This window comes from Salmo salar, chromosome ssa12, assembly GCF_905237065.1.
Source record: "Salmo salar chromosome ssa12, Ssal_v3.1, whole genome shotgun sequence".
Taxonomy (NCBI): domain Eukaryota; kingdom Metazoa; phylum Chordata; class Actinopteri; order Salmoniformes; family Salmonidae; genus Salmo; species Salmo salar.
Window position 1 is genome coordinate 69098794 of NC_059453.1, and position 7335 is coordinate 69106128.

Here is a 7335-nt window from a genome sequence, read left to right on the forward strand (position 1 = left end):
AACACTACTGAAACCTGTCTATAGGGAACACTACTGAAACATGTCTATAGGGAACACCACTGAAACCTGTCTATAGGGAACACTACTGAAACCTGTCTATAGTGACCACTACTGAAACCTGTCTATAGGGACCACTTCTGAAACCTGTCTATAGACAACACTACTGAAACCTGTCTATAGGGACCACAACTGAAACCTGTCTATAGGGACCACTATTGAAACGTGTCTATAGGGACAATCACTGAAACCTGTCTATAGGGAACACTACTGAAACCTGTCTATAGGGAACACTACTGAAACCTGTCTATAGGGAACACTACTGAAACATGTCTATAGGGAACACTACTGAAACCTGTCTATAGGGAACACTACTGAAACCTGTCTATAGGGACATCTACTGAAACCTGTCTATAGTGACCACTACTGAAACCTGTCTATAGGGACCACTTCTGAAACCTGTCTATAGAGAACACTACTGAAACCTGTCTATAGGGACCACAACTGAAACCTGTCTATAGGGACCACTCTGAAACCTGTCTATAGGGACAATCACTGAAACCTGTCTATAGGGAACACTACTGAAACCTGTCTATAGGGACAATCACTGAAACCTGTCTATAGGGAACACTACTGAAACCTGTCTATAGGGAACACTACTGAAACCTGTCTATACGGACCACTACTGAAACCTGTCTATAGGGAACACTACTGAAACCTGTCTATAGGGACAATCACTGAAACCTGTCTATAGGGAACACTACTGAAACCTGTCTATAGGGAACACTACTGAAACCTGTCTATAGGGAACACTACTGACACAGCTAGCTGTCTATAGGAACACTACTGACACCTGTCTAGCTGTCTATAGGAACACTACTGACACCTGTCTAGCTGTCTATAGGAACACTACTGACACAGTAGCTGTCTATAGGAACACTACTGACACCTGTCTAGCTGTCTATAGGAACACTACTGACACCTGTCTAGCTGTCTATAGGAACACTACTGAAACAGTCTAGATGTCTATAGGAACACTACTGACACCTGTCTATAGGGACAATCACTGAAACCTGTCTATAGGGACCACTACTGAAACCTGTCTATAGGGAACACTACTGAAACCTGTCTATAGGGACAACTACTGAAACCTGTCTATAGGGAACACTACTGAAACCTGTCTATAGGGAACACTACTGAAACCTGTCTATAGGGAACACTACTGAAACCTGTCTATAGGGAACACTACTGAAACCTGTCTATAGGGAACACTACTGAAACCTGTCTATAGGGAGAATCACTGAAACCTGTCTATAGGGATCACTACTGAAACCTGTCTATAGGGAACACTACTGAAACCTGTCTATAGGGACCACTACTGAAACCTGTCTATAGGGACAATCACTGAAACCTGTCTATAGGGAACACTACTGAAACCTGTCTATAGGGAACACTACTGAAACCTGTCTATAGGGACAATCACTGAAACCTGTCTATAGGGACTGTTACGAAACCTGTCTATAGGGAACACTACTGAAACCTGTCTATAGGGACCACTACTGAAACCTGTCTATAGGGACAATCACTGAAACCTGTCTATAGGGAACACTACTGAAACCTGTCTATAGGAACACTACTGAAACCTGTCTAGCTGCCTATAGGGACCACTACTGAAACCTGTCTATAGGGACCACTACTGAAACCTGTCTATAGGGACCACTACTGAAACCTGTCTATAGGGAACACTACTGAAACCTGTCTATAGGGACCACTACTGAAACCTGTCTATAGGGAACACTACTGAAACCTGTCTATAGGGACCACTACTGAAACCTGTCTATAGGGACCACTACTGAAACCTGTCTATAGGGACAATCACTGAAACCTGTCTATAGGGACCACTACTGAAACCTGTCTATAGGGAACACTACTGAAACCTGTCTATAGGAACACTACTGAAACCTGTCTATAGGGAATACTACTGAAACCTGTCTATAGAGAACACTACTGAAACCTGTCTATAGGGACCACAACTGAAACCTGCCTATAGGGACCACTACTGAAACCTGTCTATAGGGACAATCACTGAAACCTGTCTATAGGGAACACTACTGAAACCTGTCTATAGGGAACACTACTGAAACAAGTCTATAGGGAACACTACTGAAACATGTCTATAGGGAACACTACTGAAACCTGTCTATAGGGAACACTACTGAAACCTGTCTATAGGGAGAATCACTGAAACCTGTCTATAGGGATCACTACTGAAACCTGTCTATAGGGAACACTACTGAAACCTGTCTATAGGGACCACTACTGAAACCTGTCTATAGGGACAATCACTGAAACCTGTCTATAGGGAACACTACTGAAACCTGTCTATAGGGACAATCACTGAAACCTGTCTATAGGGAACACTACTGACACCTGTCTATAGGTAACACTACTTAAACCTGTCTATAGGGAACACTACTGAAACTTGTCTATAGGGAACACTACTGAAACCTGTCTATAGGGACAATCACTGAAACCTGTCTATAGGGAACACTACTGAAACCTGTCTATAGGTAACACTACTTAAACCTGTCTATAGGGAACACTTCTGAAACCTGTCTATAGGGACAATCACTGAAACCTGTCTATAGGGAACACTACTGAAACCTGTCTATAGGGAACACTACTGAAACCTGTCTATAGGGAACACTACTGAAACCTGTCTATAGGGAACACTACTGAAACCTGTCTATAGGGAACACTACTGAAACCTGTCTATAGGGACCACTAATGAAACCTGTCTATAGGGACCACTACTGAAACCTGTCTATATGGAACACTACTGAAACCTGTCTATAGGGAACACTACTGAAACCTGTCTATAGGGAACACTACTGAAACCTGTCTATAAGGAAAGCTTCTGAAACCTGTCTATAGGGAACACTACTGAAACCTGTCTATAGGGACATCTACTGAAACTTGTCTATAGGGAACACTACTGAAACCTGTCTATAGGGACATCTACTGAAACCTGTCTATAGGGAACACTACTGAAACCTGTCTATAGGAACACTACTGAAACATGTCTATAGGGAACACTACTGAAACCTGTCTATAGGAACCACTACTGAAACCTGTCTATAGGAACACTACTGACACCTGTCTAGCTGTCTATAGGAACACTACTGACACCTGTCTAGCTGTCTATAGGAACACTACTGACACCTGTCTAGCTGTCTATAGGGAACACTACTGACACCTGTCTATAGGGACAATCACTGAAACCTGTCTATATGGACCACTACTGAAACCTGTCTATAGGGAACACTACTGAAACCTGTCTATAGGGAACACTACTGAAACCTGTCTATAGGGACCACTTCTGAAACCTGTCTATAGAGAACACTACTGAAACCTGTCTATAGGGACCACAACTGAAACCTGTCTATAGGGACCACTCTGAAACCTGTCTATAGGGACAATCACTGAAACCTGTCTATAGGGAACACTACTGAAACCTGTCTATAGGGACAATCACTGAAACCTGTCTATAGGGAACACTACTGAAACCTGTCTATAGGGACCACTACTAAAACCTGTCTATACGGACCACTACTGAAACCTGTCTATAGGGAACACTACTGAAACCTGTCTATAGGGACAATCACTGAAACCTGTCTATAGGGAACACTACTGAAACCTGTCTATAGGGACCACTACTGAAACCTGTCTATAGGGAACACTACTGACACATGTCTAGCTGTCTATAGGAACACTACTGACACCTGTCTAGCTGTCTATAGGAACACTACTGACACCTGTCTAGCTGTCTATAGGAACACTACTGACACATGTCTAGCTGTCTATAGGAACACTACTGACACCTGTCTAGCTGTCTATAGGAACACTACTGACACCTGTCTAGCTGTCTATAGGAACACTACTGAAACATGTCTAGATGTCTATAGGAACACTACTGACACCTGTCTATAGGGACAATCACTGAAACCTGTCTATAGGGACCACTACTGAAACCTGTCTATAGGGAACACTACTGAAACCTGTCTATAGGGACAACTACTGAAACCTGTCTATAGGGAACACTACTGAAACCTGTCTATAGGGAACACTACTGAAACCTGTCTATAGGGAACACTACTGAAACCTGTCTATAGGGAACACTACTGAAACCTGTCTATAGGGAACACTACTGAAACCTGTCTATAGGGAGAATCACTGAAACCTGTCTATAGGGATCACTACTGAAACCTGTCTATAGGGAACACTACTGAAACCTGTCTATAGGGACCACTACTGAAACCTGTCTATAGGGACAATCACTGAAACCTGTCTATAGGGAACACTACTGAAACCTGTCTATAGGGAACACTACTGAAACCTGTCTATAGGGACAATCACTGAAACCTGTCTATAGGGACTGTTACTGAAACCTGTCTATAGGGAACACTACTGAAACCTGTCTATAGGGACCACTACTGAAACCTGTCTATAGGGACAATCACTGAAACCTGTCTATAGGGAACACTACTGAAACCTGTCTATAGGAACACTACTGAAACCTGTCTAGCTGCCTATAGGGACCACTACTGAAACCTGTCTATAGGGACCACTACTGAAACCTGTCTATAGGGACCACTACTGAAACCTGTCTATAGGGAACACTACTGAAACCTGTCTATAGGGACCACTACTGAAACCTGTCTATAGGGAACACTACTGAAACCTGTCTATACGGACCACTACTGAAACCTGTCTATAGGGACCACTACTGAAACCTGTCTATAGGGACAATCACTGAAACCTGTCTATAGGGACCACTACTGAAACCTGTCTATAGGGAACACTACTGAAACCTGTCTATAGGAACACTACTGAAACCTGTCTATAGGGAATACTTCTGAAACCTGTCTATAGAGAACACTACTGAAACCTGTCTATAGGGACCACAACTGAAACCTGCCTATAGGGACCACTACTGAAACCTGTCTATAGGGACAATCACTGAAACCTGTCTATAGGGAACACTACTGAAACCTGTCTATAGGGAACACTACTGAAACAAGTCTATAGGGAACACTACTGAAACATGTCTATAGGGAACACTACTGAAACCTGTCTATAGGGAACACTACTGAAACCTGTCTATAGGGAGAATCACTGAAACCTGTCTATAGGGATCACTACTGAAACCTGTCTATAGGGAACACTACTGAAACCTGTCTATAGGGACCACTACTGAAACCTGTCTATAGGGACAATCACTGAAACCTGTCTATAGGGAACACTACTGAAACCTGTCTATAGGGACAATCACTGAAACCTGTCTATAGGGAACACTACTGACACCTGTCTATAGGTAACACTACTTAAACCTGTCTATAGGGAACACTACTGAAACTTGTCTATAGGGAACACTACTGAAACCTGTCTATAGGGACAATCACTGAAACCTGTCTATAGGGAACACTACTGAAACCTGTCTATAGGTAACACTACTTAAACCTGTCTATAGGGAACACTTCTGAAACCTGTCTATAGGGACAATCACTGAAACCTGTCTATAGGGAACACTACTGAAACCTGTCTATAGGGAACACTACTGAAACCTGTCTATAGGGAACACTACTGAAACCTGTCTATAGGGAATACTACTGAAACCTGTCTATAGGGAACACTACTGAAACCTGTCTATAGGGACCACTAATGAAACCTGTCTATACGGACCACTACTGAAACCTGTCTATATGGAACACTACTGAAACCTGTCTATAGGGAACACTACTGAAACCTGTCTATAGGGAACACTACTGAAACCTGTCTATAAGGAAAGCTTCTGAAACCTGTCTATAGGGAACACTACTGAAACCTGTCTATAGGGACATCTACTGAAACTTGTCTATAGGGAACACTACTGAAACCTGTCTATAGGGACATCTACTGAAACCTGTCTATAGGGAACACTACTGAAACCTGTCTATAGGAACACTACTGAAACATGTCTATAGGGAACACTACTGAAACCTGTCTATAGGAACCACTACTGAAACCTGTCTATAGGAACACTACTGACACCTGTCTAGCTGTCTATAGGAACACTACTGACACCTGTCTAGCTGTCTATAGGAACACTACTGACACCTGTCTAGCTGTCTATAGGGAACACTACTGACACCTGTCTATAGGGACAATCACTGAAACCTGTCTATATGGACCACTACTGAAACCTGTCTATAGGGAACACTACTGAAACCTGTCTATAGGGAACACTACTGAAACCTGTCTATAGGGAACACTACTGAAACCTGTCTATAGTGACCACTACTGAAACCTGTCTATAGGGACCACAACTGAAACCTGTCTATAGGGACCACTCTGAAACCTGTCTATAGGGACAATCACTGAAACCTGTCTATAGGGAACACTACTGAAACCTGTCTATAGGGACAATCACTGAAACCTGTCTATAGGGAACACTACTGAAACCTGTCTATAGGGACCACTACTAAAACCTGTCTATACGGACCACTACTGAAACCTGTCTATAGGGAACACTACTGAAACCTGTCTATAGGGACAATCACTGAAACCTGTCTATAGGGAACACTACTGAAACCTGTCTATAGGGACCACTACTGAAACCTGTCTATAGGGAACACTACTGACACATGTCTAGCTGTCTATAGGAACACTACTGACACCTGTCTAGCTGTCTATAGGAACACTACTGACACCTGTCTAGCTGTCTATAGGAACACTACTGACACATGTCTAGCTGTCTATAGGAACACTACTGACACCTGTCTAGCTGTCTATAGGAACACTACTGACACCTGTCTAGCTGTCTATAGGAACACTACTGAAACATGTCTAGATGTCTATAGGAACACTACTGACACCTGTCTATAGGGACAATCACTGAAACCTGTCTATAGGGACCACTACTGAAACCTGTCTATAGGGAACACTACTGAAACCTGTCTATAGGGACCACTACTGAAACCTGTCTATAGGGAACACTACTGAAACCTGTCTATAGGGAACACTACTGAAACCTGTCTATAGGGAACACTACTGAAACCTGTCTATAGGGAACACTACTGAAACCTGTCTATAGGGAACACTACTGAAACCTGTCTATAGGGAGAATCACTGAAACCTGTCTATAGGGATCACTACTGAAACCTGTCTATAGGGAACACTACTGAAACCTGTCTATAGGGACCACTACTGAAACCTGTCTATAGGGACAATCACTGAAACCTGTCTATAGGGAACACTACTGAAACCTGTCTATAGGGAACACTACTGAAACCTGTCTAT